Source organism: Tasmannia lanceolata, unplaced genomic scaffold (assembly GCF_043159265.1).
Source record: "Tasmannia lanceolata isolate RefF3 unplaced genomic scaffold, GAP_Taslan_0.1 ptg000004l, whole genome shotgun sequence".
Classification (NCBI taxonomy): domain Eukaryota; kingdom Viridiplantae; phylum Streptophyta; class Magnoliopsida; order Canellales; family Winteraceae; genus Tasmannia; species Tasmannia lanceolata.
The window spans coordinates 9,671,727-9,686,515 of record NW_027518681.1 but is presented as its reverse complement, the minus strand read 5'-3'; the positions used below and the strand labels follow the sequence as shown (position 1 = coordinate 9,686,515).

General features: G+C 38.2%; 1 long non-coding RNA gene across 2 annotated transcripts; it reads left to right on the top strand.

Annotated features, from left to right (window-relative positions):
* Window positions 1–449: 449 nt before the first annotated feature.
* LOC143876270 (uncharacterized) lies at window positions 450–11,883 on the top strand. Of its 2 annotated transcripts, none has more exons than XR_013250342.1 (3): window positions 450–465; window positions 6,911–6,971; window positions 11,386–11,883. It is a non-coding gene; the product is annotated as an uncharacterized LOC143876270 (long non-coding RNA). The 2 variants fall into 2 exon arrangements; XR_013250341.1 differs by lacking the exon at window positions 450–465 and adding an exon at window positions 6,692–6,824.
* The last annotated feature ends 2,906 nt before the right edge of the window (window positions 11,884–14,789 follow it).

Here is a 14,789-nt window from a genome sequence, read left to right as displayed (position 1 = left end):
TATACAAGATTTTTTAAGATTTTCTTGCTATCAATAGCCGCCTCTCTCTCTCTCTCTCTCATTTACCGTTTTTTCTATTTCTTACTCCGCTCCTCTCTACTCATTATGGTAATTTCTTGTACTTTTCTCTCTCAAATTCTTCTTAAACATGTTGAAACTATTGTTGCCTCTCGCTTTTCTTGAATCCCACACGGTCACTTTTTAATTTACACATTGTCTCCATAACAAATGTAATATTCCTTAGTGAAAAACTACTTACCACTTTTAAATTTACTGTGTGCGGAAAAGTTGTTTGCATCGTCTATTTATTCGCCCTTCTCTCGCCCCCACCTATTCATTCTCTCTCTCTCTCTCTCTCTCTCTCTCTCTCTCTCTCCCCCCACCCCCCCCCCCCCCCCCCCCTCACCACATACCCACGCCACGGCCTTCTCTGCAAAAGTTAAGCGTTAGAGAGAGATAACAGAGGTTTGAATATATACTTAAGCTTTTGCATTATTCTTGGTCTGCATGTTCTCTTTCGATTATAGTTTTTGTGTGATTTGGAACATATAAAAGAACAACTAGGCATTGAATCTTTTATATGTATTATAGAATCTCCTACCGAGCTTAAATGATGTTTCTTTATTAATCATTTCACTAGAAATTCATTCTGTTTCGTTCCGTTTTGTCCCTGTTTCGGCCATAAACACACATTTAAAAAAAAAAAAAAAAAAAAACCATTATAGTTTTGCCCCTGTAACATTTCTTTTTTTTTTGTTTTACACTTTTTTTAGGCTTTTAACCGTTTTATAGCCTTTTGATGTGTATTTTACATCATTTTTCCTCCCAAAACATGAAAACCCTATATAAACTCACATAAACTCTATATAAACTCCTCTAAACCCTATTAATTTTCTTTCTTTTATTTATGTATCATAAGCAATCGACCCTCAAATATCTTAAATCGACCCCCTATGTCTCTTTATCTCGCCTCTGGGTTAGAGAGAGAAAGACACATAGGGGGTCGATTTATCACTCCCCTAAATCTAGGGAAATGATATTAACACCCCAACGTTTTTATAATATGCACGAAGCATCTTGCCGTTTAGCATTTAAAGGGCTTGTAAGTTGTAAGTGCTTTTTGTGAACTGTAATATTTTTCTGACAGCCCTTTAAATACTAAACGAGAAGATGTTTCGCTCATCTTATAAAAACTTTGGGGTGTTGATATCATTTCCCAAAATTTAATACTAAAGTACTAGAATGCATTTTTATTTTTTTTAGCTAAATTTGGTTCATACGATACTTCTTATATCTTTCGCAATTTTTCATTTTTTTAGAATTTTTGAAATTTTTAACAATTAAAAATATTTCTCCAATTACAACAGCTTTTCCAAAACGAAATGTCTGACCAAAACGAGATGCAAACCAAAGATGAGCCATGAGTGGGCCCGTGATATATTTTGGGGAAATGATATATTAAATCCCTTGTTTTTTTACTTGGGACAGCCCCTTCTAGTATAAAATAATAGTCATAAATAAGCCATAAATACGCTAGACGCGGCTGTCCCGGGAAAAAAAGAAAAAGGGGTGAATATATATCACTTCCTTAGATTTTAAGTTCACGTCAAGATCCACCAAGGACAGGCCTACAATGCATTTCATTTCACAAGTATGTCATATTGGGAGAGTCTATACTTGATTTATCAAGTGACTCAAACCAACTGTAGGATGTATACCTTGCCGTACATGTTTGCATGTGAAGTCCAATATTTTTAAAAAATACTGTGGGACCACTTCAGGATGATCCAAACTGTATGAAAATCATTTCCCTAGGATGACCTTAAGCCTCCGATCTATAGATGGCCTCATTAGATAAGGGTTAGAACATGGAGATAATTTATGGGGTATAGCCTACGTAGGATCATAGCGCTACTAAGTTTCCCAAAATCAATTGGTGATGGAAAAGGCATAACCATTTTCTTTACTGAGTAACACCCTAGCAGGACGGGACGGGTCGGGTTAATCACACCCTGGTTTGTTCTAAGCCATTCGAGCACAGGGTCATCGCTGGCCCCCATAAGCAAATAGCCTATTAAGTTGTGGCCCAAAAATGAATGGTTTAGATCATCCTTTGAAGTGCGGCCTATAGTAGTAAAATCAAACTGAACTCTCTCTCTCTCTCTCTGTCTCATCTTTCAACTCCTTTACTGAGTGTAATTTGTTTGCAACTACTCGCACGGGCTCAAATGGATCCTTTGGTGGAAAGGACTATGCTGGAAAGGGAGAGGGCTCGGCTGGAAAGGGAGAGGGCTCAATACCAAAGGGTGGTGTCGACTCACCAAGTAGAAATGGCTCATTTGGAAAGGGACATGGCTCGCATGAACCTCTTGTGGGATCAATCCCCATTGCTGGGTGAAAACTCTAATCTACAACAAGAGCGATTTGCTCTTATGGAACGTGAGAATGCTCTGTTCAGAAGGGACACTGCGCTGCGCCAAATGGAACTCTCTTTTCTCCAATGGACTAGCAGTCTCTCCCAAAGAGAGACAATTCGCCACGAAAGGGATATGGCTCGGGCGCAAGCAGAATCAACCCCTCCTCTACCTGAAACTAAAAAAGCCCGCAAGGAAAGGCTGAGACTCGAATTCGCGGAATGGGAGAGACTTCAGCTTCAAAAGGAAAGAGAGTGAGTGGAGATACCAATGGGGTGGGGCCCACATGTTATAATAGGCGTGGAAATATCAAAAGAATGAGTAAGATAAGAGTTCCCCACTCTATTAGTGGGCCTCCACCTGTTGGACTCTAAAGGATTCAGTAGTAGCTTCCTTCCTCTTGATGGGCTTCTCCTTGTTGGAATCTAGAAGACCCATCTTTCCTTTTCCTATTAAGACTTTACAAATGTATTTTAATTCTGGTTTTATTTAGAGGTTGAATTTATTAAACTTTATGATGAAGCTTTTTCTTCTATTTTTATTTTGGGAAATGTTATCCGCACTACTGTATTTTGAAGAGGGCACTCCTCACTTTATTAAAAGTACGTTATGGCTAGCACCATAGGATGATCCAAACCGTCCATTAGATGGGCCACAGCCTAAATAAGTTGGGCCCCAAAAATCATTTCCATAGGTTGATCCTAACCCTCCGATCTATGGAGGTTTACGATCAACCCTCTAACATTCAGATCGGAGGGTTAGGATCAACCTATGGAAATGATTTTTGGGGCGCAACCTATTTAGGTTGTGGCCCATCTAATGGACGGTTTGGATCATCCTATGGTGCGGGCCATACCGTACTTTTAATAAAAGTGAGGAGTGCCCTCATCAAAATACAGCAGTGCTGATAACATTTACCTTTATTTTGTTGATGTTAATTTTAATCATGCTCGTTCGAAGAGCTGGATCATCCGTAATGGATGAAAAGGTACAGATACCCAATCGACGGTGATCATTGCAATGGGGCCTACCTTTAGTTTTCAATGGATTAAGGATTGGATTGAACCAACGAATTAAATCATCACTAGTATATAAATTGATGGTTAAAACAAATACGATGAATGATCCATCCGTGTTACGATCATCGATCTCCATTGTGCAACGGGTGGTCCTCAGTGTAGAAGGGTGATCCTAACATATATATTTTATGTTAGGAGTAAGGAGTCGATGTGTTGACATATTGTTGTGAGATAGATAATTTATGACCAGTTAATGTCTATTGAGTACATAAGTACAGCACTTATGTTAGCAGATCTAATAACGAAGGGCTTACCATTTGAGGACATCAATGACCAGAAAGCGCGCACAAGGTTGGTGGGTAAGGCCTATTACGTTGATTGGTGGGAGTTTGCATAAAGGTTAGAGACATTGTAATGTGATCACTTTTGAGCTTGATCATGAGAAATAAAGTTATCTGCTTTTCCATTATCTGTATTGTACACATAGAATGGGTATTTTGAAAGCAAAATATCGGTAATGAAATAAAGTGGACCATATTCTTGTTGGTAAATTTCCTAACTTCGTGACCATAGGAAGGTTATTGGATAATATAATCCAACGATCACATGATCTGTTATTCGTATAACTTATTGAATGGAATGTAAAGTTGGTTGATGAGAAAGGTGCAAAGCTCTTGCAAGCCAAGTGGGAGACTGTTGGACGTTTTCCGTCTTTATGTGGGTCCCCAGAATTAAAGTTTCTTTTTGGAATGGAATTCCAGAACATTGTTGAATGATCTAGAGCTGCTAAATAGGCTTGTGGCTTTGCATTCAACCAACCTTTCATTTCATATTAGAAACCATCAACTTTAGTAACGTTTAAATAAGGAGAGTTACCCCAAATTACTCTTTCTATCTTGGGTGTAATTGCCAAGCGAATTAGGGTACACTAGGAAAGCTCTATGATAATCAACAAGTTACTAAGAATATCTTGTGAGAATATCTTGGGTGTTACCTTGTTGATAATCAACAAGTTACTGAGAATATCTTGTGATAATTCTATTGCGATTTTACTTTTCTAAGAACGACAAATAAAGTAAGGAGTCGATGTGTTGACATATTGTTGTGAGGTAGATAATTTATGACCAGTTAATGTCTATTGAGTACATAAGTACCGCACTTATGTTAGCAGATCTAATAACGAAGGGCTTACCATTTGAGGACATCAATGACCAGAAAGCGCGCACAAGGTTGGTGGGTAAGGCCTATTACGTTGATTGGTGGGAGTTCTATGATAATCAACAAGTTACTGAGAATATTCTCAGTAACTTGTTGATTATCATAGAGCTTTCCTTGTGCACATAGAATGGATATTTTGAAAGCAAAATGTCGGTAATGAAATAAAGTGGACCATATTCTTGTTGGTAAATTTCCTAAATTCGTGACCATAGGAAGGTTATTGGATAATATAATCCAACGATCACATGATCTGTTATTGGTATAACTTATTGAATGGAATATGTAAAGTTGGTTGATGAGAAAGGTGCAAAGCTCTTGCAAGCCAAGTGGGAGACTGTTGGACGTTTTCCCTCTTTATGTGGGTCTCCAAAATTAAAGTTTCTTTTTGGAATGGAATTCCAGAACATTGTTGAATGATCTAGAGCTGCTAAATAGGCTTGTGGCTTTCCATTCAACCAACCTTTCATTTCATATTAGAAACCATCAACTTTAGTAACGTTTGGATAAGGAGAGTTACCCAAAATTACTCTTTCTATCTTGGGTGTAATTGCCAAACGAATTTGGGTACGCTAGGAAAGCTCTATGGGAGCTTTTGCCTATAAAAGAGACCCTTGGTCCCACTTTATACTACTACGAACTTGAGAGAAATCGAGAGATTGAGAGTTTGCTCAAAGAAAGGCTTCACATAGACAGAGTGGTGTGCAAAGAAAGAGAAGATCAAAGGGTCGTTTATGGGCTCTTCGCTGTGCTCGAAAAAGCTATGAGCATCGTCGGATTACACACCTTCAAGCATAAGCCATGGTGAAAGGTACATCAAACCCATCTCGTTAAAATCAAGTTTTTCTCTGTTTTCAATGCCCAAGATCCGATGGAATTTTTCAAGTAATGTTTAGAATAACAGTTCCATCATTGTTATTTTGTTCTATTGATATATGAGAAAAAACGTTTTGCATCCGAATTAAAGTACGGATGGGCCCATTGCAAAATTTACAATGATAGATCATAGATCGGGTTGACAAATGTTGTTTGCCATTGCGGTCGGGCCTATTGCACTTGGTCGTAATTTCATCGGACTATGCTAGGCCTTTGATCAAGAATGATTAAAAAGATGTTCTCCAAAGGCTCTACTATTAAGATCTTGTCACCATGTGGGTATAACGGTCTTGATCACCAAGCGCATGTGCTAGTCAATCTTGTGATATTTTTGCATGACTAAGGAGGATGTGAAATCAAGATCCCTGTTCTTTGTAGAACATTATGAGGTGACCCCACCGGTCTGGTCTATCCTAAACATGTAACTCATGCAAGAAATCTCAAGTCACAATTGAGACTTTTATAGCCCTAGTGGAGGGTTTATTATATTAGATATATAAATATGTAGGTTTATCAAGGCCTCTAATCTCCTTGAATCCTCTTGATTGTACTGGACTTGAGCTCTCTGTCATCTTTCAGGAATTTTGTGCCCTTCAATCAGCGTCGCTAAATAGATATAACTAGTGGTGGTTATAAATAATCGGTCGCTAAATATTCAAAACACCACCAATTAAAAAAATTGTCGCTATATAACATTTACAGCGATACTATATTAGCGACGTTAAATTTTCACCACGAATTAGTGTTTTTCTTGTAGTGAACAAACGCCTTTATCATCCGCTATCTTTTATTATTCGTTACAGCTATGCAAGATTTTCTAAGATTTTCTTGCTATCAGTAGCCGCATCTGTATCTCCCCCTTCCCATCTATTGTTACCGTTTTTCTCTATTTCTTTCACTCCCCTTTTCTCTCCCCGTTACGACAATTTCTCGTACATTTTTATCTCATAACTCTTCTCAAACATGTTGAGACTAATATTGTCTCTCTCTGTTCTCTTGAATCCTATGCGGTCCTGTTTTTAATTTAAACAGTATCTCCATAGTAAATGTAATATTTGACAAGGAAAATCTACTTACTGCTTTTAAATTTACTGTGTGTGGAAAAGTTGTTTACATCCTCTATTTATTCGCCCTTCTCTCACCCCCACCTATTCATCATTCATGGACCACGTTCCTTCGTCATACCCCACCAACCATCACCACATGCACACCGCAAACATACCAAGCTCGGACACCATATCTTAACGAGTCTCCCTCAACCTTCTCTGCAGAAGGTAAGAGATGGAGAGAGATATCAGAGGTTTGGATTTATACTTAAACCTTCTGTATCAATCTTAGTCTATGTGTTCTCATTCGATAATGGTTTATGTGTGATTTCATGCACAGGAAAGAACAACTAGGGGTTGAATCTTTTATTCATATTAGGGAATCTCTTCACCTTGTTCAGGTAATTTTTCTCTTTTACTCATTTCACCAATCGATGGTGAAATCAATGTCATAAATATCAATTTCTTATGTTAAAATATAAACCAATCATCCACCATCAATAAAACATGTATATTGGGACGAAGTGATCGATTTGATTTCATTTTGGCCAAAATGTTTCATTTCGGTTCGGAAAACAATATAGAAACATCGTCTACTCCGTTTCGTCCAGAATTTCATTCTGATTCATTTGATTCCTCCTTGTTTCGGCCAAAACACTCATTTTTTGACAAATAAAATTATAATATTTCCCTTTAATTATTATTTTTGGCTTTACCCTAATTTTTAGCTTTTTAACCATTTCATAGCCGTATGATGGGTATTTCCATCATCCCCCACCCCAAAAAAAAAAATTGAAAAACCCTATATAAACCCTCCTAGACTCAATCTAAACCCTATTAATTTTCTTTATTTTATTGATGTATTGTGATAAATTTAATGTTTAAGTAATAAATGTGTCGTTTAGTAAATTTGGTTCATATCACAGATTCTTATATTTTTCTAGCAGTTGTTTTTATATTCTTAAATTTTTTAAACTATTTCTAACAATTGAAAAAAATTCTCCACTTGTAGCGTCCATTCCGAAACGAAATACCAAAATAGCCAAAACATTCTGTTCCACTCGCCAAAACGAAATGGAATGATAACTATGGGTACAATATATCAAAGGTGGGCTAATCATGCATATGGAATAACAAGTGAAGCACACCATGAATGAGCCTGTAACATATTTTTGGGAAATGATATATTTGCCCCATGTTTTGGGACAGCCCCTTCGAGTGTAAAAGAATAGTCATAAATACAATAGAGGCGACTGCCCCGAATAAAAAAGGGGTGAATGTATCACTTCCTTATATTTTAAGTACACATCAAAACGAGGACCGCTCCTAGTTCGACTCTTAAAAGAATCCATTATAGAGATGGCAAGGTATAGAGATCCAGTCAATGGTTATCGTTGCAATGGCGCCATTTAGTTTCCATTGGGTTAAGGATTGGATTGAACGACTGAATCTAATCATCGGCATCCTATAAATGAAAGATTAAAACAAAATTGAGGAATGATCCGTCTGTGTAATGATTATTGATCTCCACTGTCCATTGGATAGTACTCATTGTGAAATGATGATCCTAACCGTTAAATCACTACTTCTTCATCTGTGGTTTATATCGATTAGATGTCGGGGCTACATTTTCAGTAGCTCTATCGACTTGAAAATTATACTAATCAAAAGATGTTAGAATATATCATATCCAATAACAGCTGACCATTGGATTATTAGGTACTAGATTAGGTAATTATTTATATTAGGCAACTTAGCTGATTAGGAATACCTATCCTTTTTTCTTATCCTTATCACTTACCATATTTATCTCCTGTTTATATGAGGCAACTTAGCTTATTAGGAATACCTATCCATTGCTCTTATCCTCATCACTTACCATATTTATCTCTTGATTGCTTTATATAAGTACTCCTTATTGTTAACGAAAATCATACAAGATTACAGAAAATCTTCTTCCTCATACATATACCAAAGGAGGCGTGTCCCTATTGGAAATGGGGGTTTACATCATCACAAAGCAGTCGGGTAAAAAAGGAGGAAATCAAACCAGCAAGTGGACGCAGGAGATGGCAAATAGAAGGAATACCATTCGGGAGAGATTGGTGACGATTGATGAATACTCAAGAGGTATCTGTATTTTTCTCGTAGTGGCCATAGGGGTCTACAGAAAGATTACATTTGCTCAACTTGTTTACAACGATAAGAAGATAGTGTGGGAATTTCTCAATTCGAGAAATTCCCGCTCTTCAACCTCTTATGGAACGCGAGACTGCTATGTTTCGAAGGAATACTGCTCTGCGCGAAGGGGAACTCTCTCTACTCCGATCGACCCGATATCTCTCCCAAAGGGATATAGGGTTCGGTACCAAAGGGTGGTGTCGACTCACCAACTAGAAATGGCTCAGTTGGAAAGAGACATGGCTCGCATGAACCTCTTGTGGGATCAATCCCCATTGCCGGGTGAAAACTTTAATCTACAACAAGAGCGATTTGCTCTTATGGAACGTGAGAATGCTCTGTTCAGAAGGGACACTGCGCTGCGCGAAATGGAACTCTCTTTTCTCCAATGGACCAGCAGTCTCTCCAAAAGAGAGACAATTCGCCACGAAAGGGATATGGCTCGGGCGCAAGCAGAATCAACCCCTCCTCTACCTGAAACTAAAAAAGCTCGCAAGGAAAGGCTGAGACTCGAATTCGCGGAATGGGAGAGACTTCAGCTTCAAAAGGAAAGAGAGTGAGTGGAGATACCAATGGGGTGGGGCCCACATGTTATAATACGCGTGGAAATATCAAAAGAATGAGTAGGATAAGAGTTCCCCACTCTATTACTGGGCCTCCACCTGTTGGACTCTAAAAGATTCAGTAGTAGCTTCCTTCCTCTTGATGGGCTTCTCCTTGTTGGAATCTAGAAGACCCATCTTTCCTTTTCGTATTAAGACTTTACAAATGTATTTTAATTCTGGTTTTATTTAGCTGTTGAATTTATTAAACTTTATGATGAAGCTTTTTCTTCTATTTTTATTTTGGGAAATGTTATCAGCACTACTGTATTTTGAAGAGGGCACTCCTCACTTTATTAAAAGTACGCTATGGCTAGCACCATAGGATGATCCAAACCGTCCATTAGATGGGCCACAGCCTAAATAAGTTGGGCCCCAAAAAACATTTCCATAGGTTGATCCTAACCCTCCGATCTATGGAGGTTTAGGATCAACCTTCTAACATTCAGATCGGAGGGTTAGGATCAACCTATGGAAATGATTTTTGGGGCGCAACCTATTTAGGTTGTGGCCCATCTAATGGACGGTTTGGATCATCCTATGGTGCGGGCCATTCCGTACTTTTAATAAAAGTGAGGAGTGCCCTCATCAAAATACAGTAGTGCTGATAACATTTACCTTTATTTTGTTGATGTTAATTTTAATCATGCTCGTTCGAAGAGCTGGATCATCCGTAATGGATGAAAAGGTACAGATACCCAATCGACGGTGATCATTGCAATGGGGCCTACCTTTAGTTTTGAATGGATTAAGGATTAGATTGAACCAACGAATTAAATCATCACTAGCATATAAATTGATGGTTAAAACAAATATGATGAATGATCCATCCGTGTTACGATCATCGATCTCCATTGTGCAACGGGTGGTCCTCATTGTAGAAGGGTGATCCTAACCGTTGATCCCACCCCACTTCTTCACGTGTGGTTTCTATCGATTAGATGTTGGGCCCTAATCATTCAATTAAAATGTGCAGGTGTGATAGAAAGCTAGGCTACAATGCCTGGGCCCGTTCCCTGTTTTATGTGAAATCAAGACCATTGATCAAACTGTTTATCGATAGAATTTAGGACCCGGGTAGAACTCACCCTTAAAAGCTAGCAATTAAGGGAAGGGTGCCCATCCACATCAATTTGATTTTTTCGATGTGGGATGATATGCTTTTGCATGGAACCCCCAACAATCTTCCCCTCCACGTGGAAGCACATGGGTTATCGAGATCTTCTCCGAGGTACTTTCCCGCCCTCGGAGGCACAACGGTGTTACCGAGATCTTCCTCAAGGGACTTTTCCGTCCTCCAAGGCACACCGGGTTCACCATGCCGCGGCTCTGATACCATTAATTTGTTAGGGAATTTAACTTGGAAGAACTCACCCCTAAAAGCTAGACGTTAAGGGGAGCAAGAGGATACCCATTCCCTTATAACCCATCCACATCCATTTGATTTTTCAGATGTGGGATGATATGCTTTTGCATGGAACCCCCAACAAATTCCCCTACCTAGGTGCTCTTGGTATCATACCAACCAAACATCCCCATGCCTAGTAAAAGCCTACAAGCCCGGTGGTTTTTCTTTTCTTGAAGAAAAACCCTAAATAAGTCCTGGTAGATCAAAGGTCTTGGATCATTTCTTCAAGGTGTATGACTCTCAGGACAATGACTGTCTTATCACCCTTGGTCCCACCCACATGGATGATTTTTGACATCCATAGGCCCAATTTGTTTTTGAGAACCTATTGTGGGTGCAAAACTGATTATTGGAATACAATGTATATTGACATACGAATACGGAACTTCGCACTTCAACCATATGTATTCCAAAGTTTTCATTTAACAATGTCCTACTATTGAAATTTATCCATCTGATATTGGAACCCCAAGGAAATGCACAAACTACAAAACTAGAACTTCGTTGTCTTTGAAAGTGCGCACCACATTTGCCCATCTTCATTAGCCACTCTTGAGCAAACTCATCCCTTTCTTTTGCCACCATCAACCCCTTATAATGAATTTTGGTCACGCCTACTAACAGGGTAGAGGTCGAACAGGATAATAAATAGAGGCAAAGCTCTGGCAAGAAGGCTTTGCAGAGAACCACACTAAAAATAGTGTTCGAAACAAAGAATCACCAGACATCTCTGAGGTATCGTCCTTCCATCTGGAGTTTTTTCACATTATCCTCGGCCTTGGATGAATCAGTACAGTCCTGAAAAACAAATTCCAAGAATGCAATGTGAATTATTGGTTCTGTTTTTTTTTTCAAGTTTCATCAGGTAAAGTGTACAACAAAGAGTAAAGAACCAGGCAAGGGATCCAAGTGTCTTTACATGAAATAGCCGAGCATACCAGAAGAAATTCTGCTTCTATATTTTTGTGGAATATTTCTTATATACATTATGTGCTAGTTACTCTTTTTTATCTCAGTGATCTAAAATAACGCATTAGCAACTCCCTTCATGTAATACCCAGCACCATGCGCACACAAATTATAGTTATTTCTTTGTAATGGGTGTCTTTTTCAAAATTGGGCCAAAATCTGTTTAAACTTGGATGGGCTGTTATAAAAAAAGACTTGAGACGTATATTGAAAATTTTTAGTATAAGTTTCTAAGAATCGGTAGCATATTTTGGGAATTTTTTGTCAATGGTTGATTAGGAGATGGGATTGGTTTACGATGTGGGGAGTTATAAGTTTTAAGAAGGTTGGGACAGATAAATAGGAAGTGGTGTGGCCAAACAGTTTGTTATGAGTGACCTACAGTTGGGATATTTCTTTCCAATTGTTATCCATTGTGTAAGCTGTAAATCTCAACCAGTCAATTCAGTAGTTGTTTTCACCTTGGGTTTGGAATTCGTGTTGTATTACAAGGCCTTAAGCTATGCCTTGTAGTTACGAAATTCTGACTCGGGGTGTTACCATGTTGATAATCAACAAGTTACTGAGAATATCTTGTGATAATTCTATTGCGATTTTACTTTTCCAAGAACGATAAATAAAGTAAGGAGTCGATGTATTGACATATTGTTGTGAGGTAGATAATTTAGGACTAGTTAATATCTATTGAGTACATAAGTACCGCACTTATGTTAGCAAATCTAATAACGAAGGGCTTACCATTTGAGGACATCAATGAGCATAAAGCGCACACAAGGTTGGTGGGTAAGGCCGATTACGTTGATTGGTGGGAGTTTGCATTAAGGTTACAAACATTGTAATGTGATCACTTTTGAGCATGATCATGAGAAATAAAGTTATCTGCTTTTCCATTCTTTGTATTGTGCACATAGAATGGATATTTTGAAAGCAAAATGTCGGTAATGAAATAAAGTAGACCATATTCTTGTTGGTAAATTTCCTAACTTCGTGATCACATGATCTGTTATTGGTATAACTTATTGAATGGAATATGTAAAGTTGGTTGATGAGAAAGGTGCAAAGCTCTTGCAAGCCAAGTGGGAGACTGTTGGACGTTTTCCCTCTTTATGTGGGTCTCCAAAATTAAAGTTTCTTTTTGGAATGGAATTCCAAAACATTGTTGAATGATCTAGAGCTGCTAAATAGGCTTGTGACTTTGCATTCAACCAACCTTTCATTTCATATTAGAAATCATCAACTTTAGTAACGTTTGGATAAGGAGAGTTACCCCAAATTACTCTTTCTATCTTGGGTGTAATTGCCAAACGAATTTGGGTACACTAGGAAAGCTCTATGGGAGCTTTTGCCTGTAAAAGAGACCCTTGGTCCCACTTTATACTACTACGAACTTGAGAGAAATTGAGAGATTGAGAGTTTGCTCAAAGAAAGGTTTCCCATAGACCGAATGGTGTGCAAAGAAAGAGAAGATCAAAGGGTCGTTTATGGGCTCTTCGCTGTGCTCGAAAAAGCTACGAGCATCGTCGGATTACACACCTTCAAGCATAAGCCATGGTGAAAGGTACATCAAACCCATCTCGTTAAAATCAAGTTTTTCTTTGTTTTCAATGCCCAAGATCCGATGGAATTTTTCAAGTAATGTTTAGAATAACAGTTCCATCATTGTTATTTTGTTCTATTGATATATGAGAAAAAACATTTTTTATCCGAATCAAAGTACGGATGGGCCCATTGCAAAATTTACAATGATAGATCATAGATCGGGTTGACAAATGTTGTTTGCCATTGCGGTCGGGCCTATTGCACTTGGTCCTAATTTCATCGGACTATCCTAGACCTTTGATCAAGAATGATTAAAAAGATGTTCTCCAAACGCTCTACTATTAAGATCTTGTCACCATGTGGGTATAACGGTCTTGATCACCAAGCGCATGTGCTAGTCAATCTTGTGATATTTTTGCATGACTAAGAAGGATGTGAAATCAAGATCCCTGTTCTTTGTAGAACATTATGAGGTGACCCCACTGGTCTGGTCTATCCTAAACATGTAACTCATGCAAGAAATCTCAAGTCACAATTGAGACTTTTATAGCCCTAGTGGAGGGTTTATTATATTAGATATATAAATATTTAGGTTTATCAAGGCCTCTAATCTCCTTGAATCCTCTTGATTGTACTGGACTTGAGCTCTCTGTCATCTTTCAGGAATTCTGTGCCCTTCAATCACCGTCGCTAAATAGATATAACTAGTGGTGGTTATAATTAATCTGTCGCTAAATATTCAAAACACCACCAATTAAAAAAATTGTCGCTATATAACATTTACAGCGATAGTATATTAGCGACGTTAAATTTTCACCGCGAATTAGTGTTTTTCTTGTAGTGAACAAACGCCTTTATCATCCGCTATCTTTTATTATTCGTTACAGCTATGCAAGATTTTCTAAGATTTTCTTGCTATCAATAGCCACATCTCTATCTCCCCCTTCCCATCTATCGTTACCGTTTTTCTCTATTTCTTTCACTCTCCTCTTCTCTACCCGTTACGACAATTTCTCTTACATTTTTATCTCATAACTCTACTCAAACATGTTGAGACTAATATTGTCTCTCTCTCTTCTCTTGAATCCTATGCTGTCCTGTTTTTAATTTAAACATTATCTCCATAGTAAATGTAATATTTGAGAAGGAAAATCTACTTACTGCTTTTAAATTTACTGTGTGTGGAAAAGTTGTTTGCATCCTCTATTTATTCGCCCTTCTCTCACCCCCACCTATTCATCACTCATGGACCACGTTCCTTCGTCGTACCCCACCAACATCACCACATGCACACCGCAAACATACCAAGCTCGGGCACCATATCTTAACGAATCTCCCTCAACCTTCTCTGCAGAAGGTAAGAGATGGAGAGAGATAACAGAGGTTTGGATTTATACTTAAACCTTCTGTATCAATCTTAGTCTATGTGTTCTCATTCGATAATGGTTTTTGTGTGATTTTATGCACAGGGAAGAACAACTAGGGGTTGAATCTTTTATTCGTATTAGGGAATCTCTTCC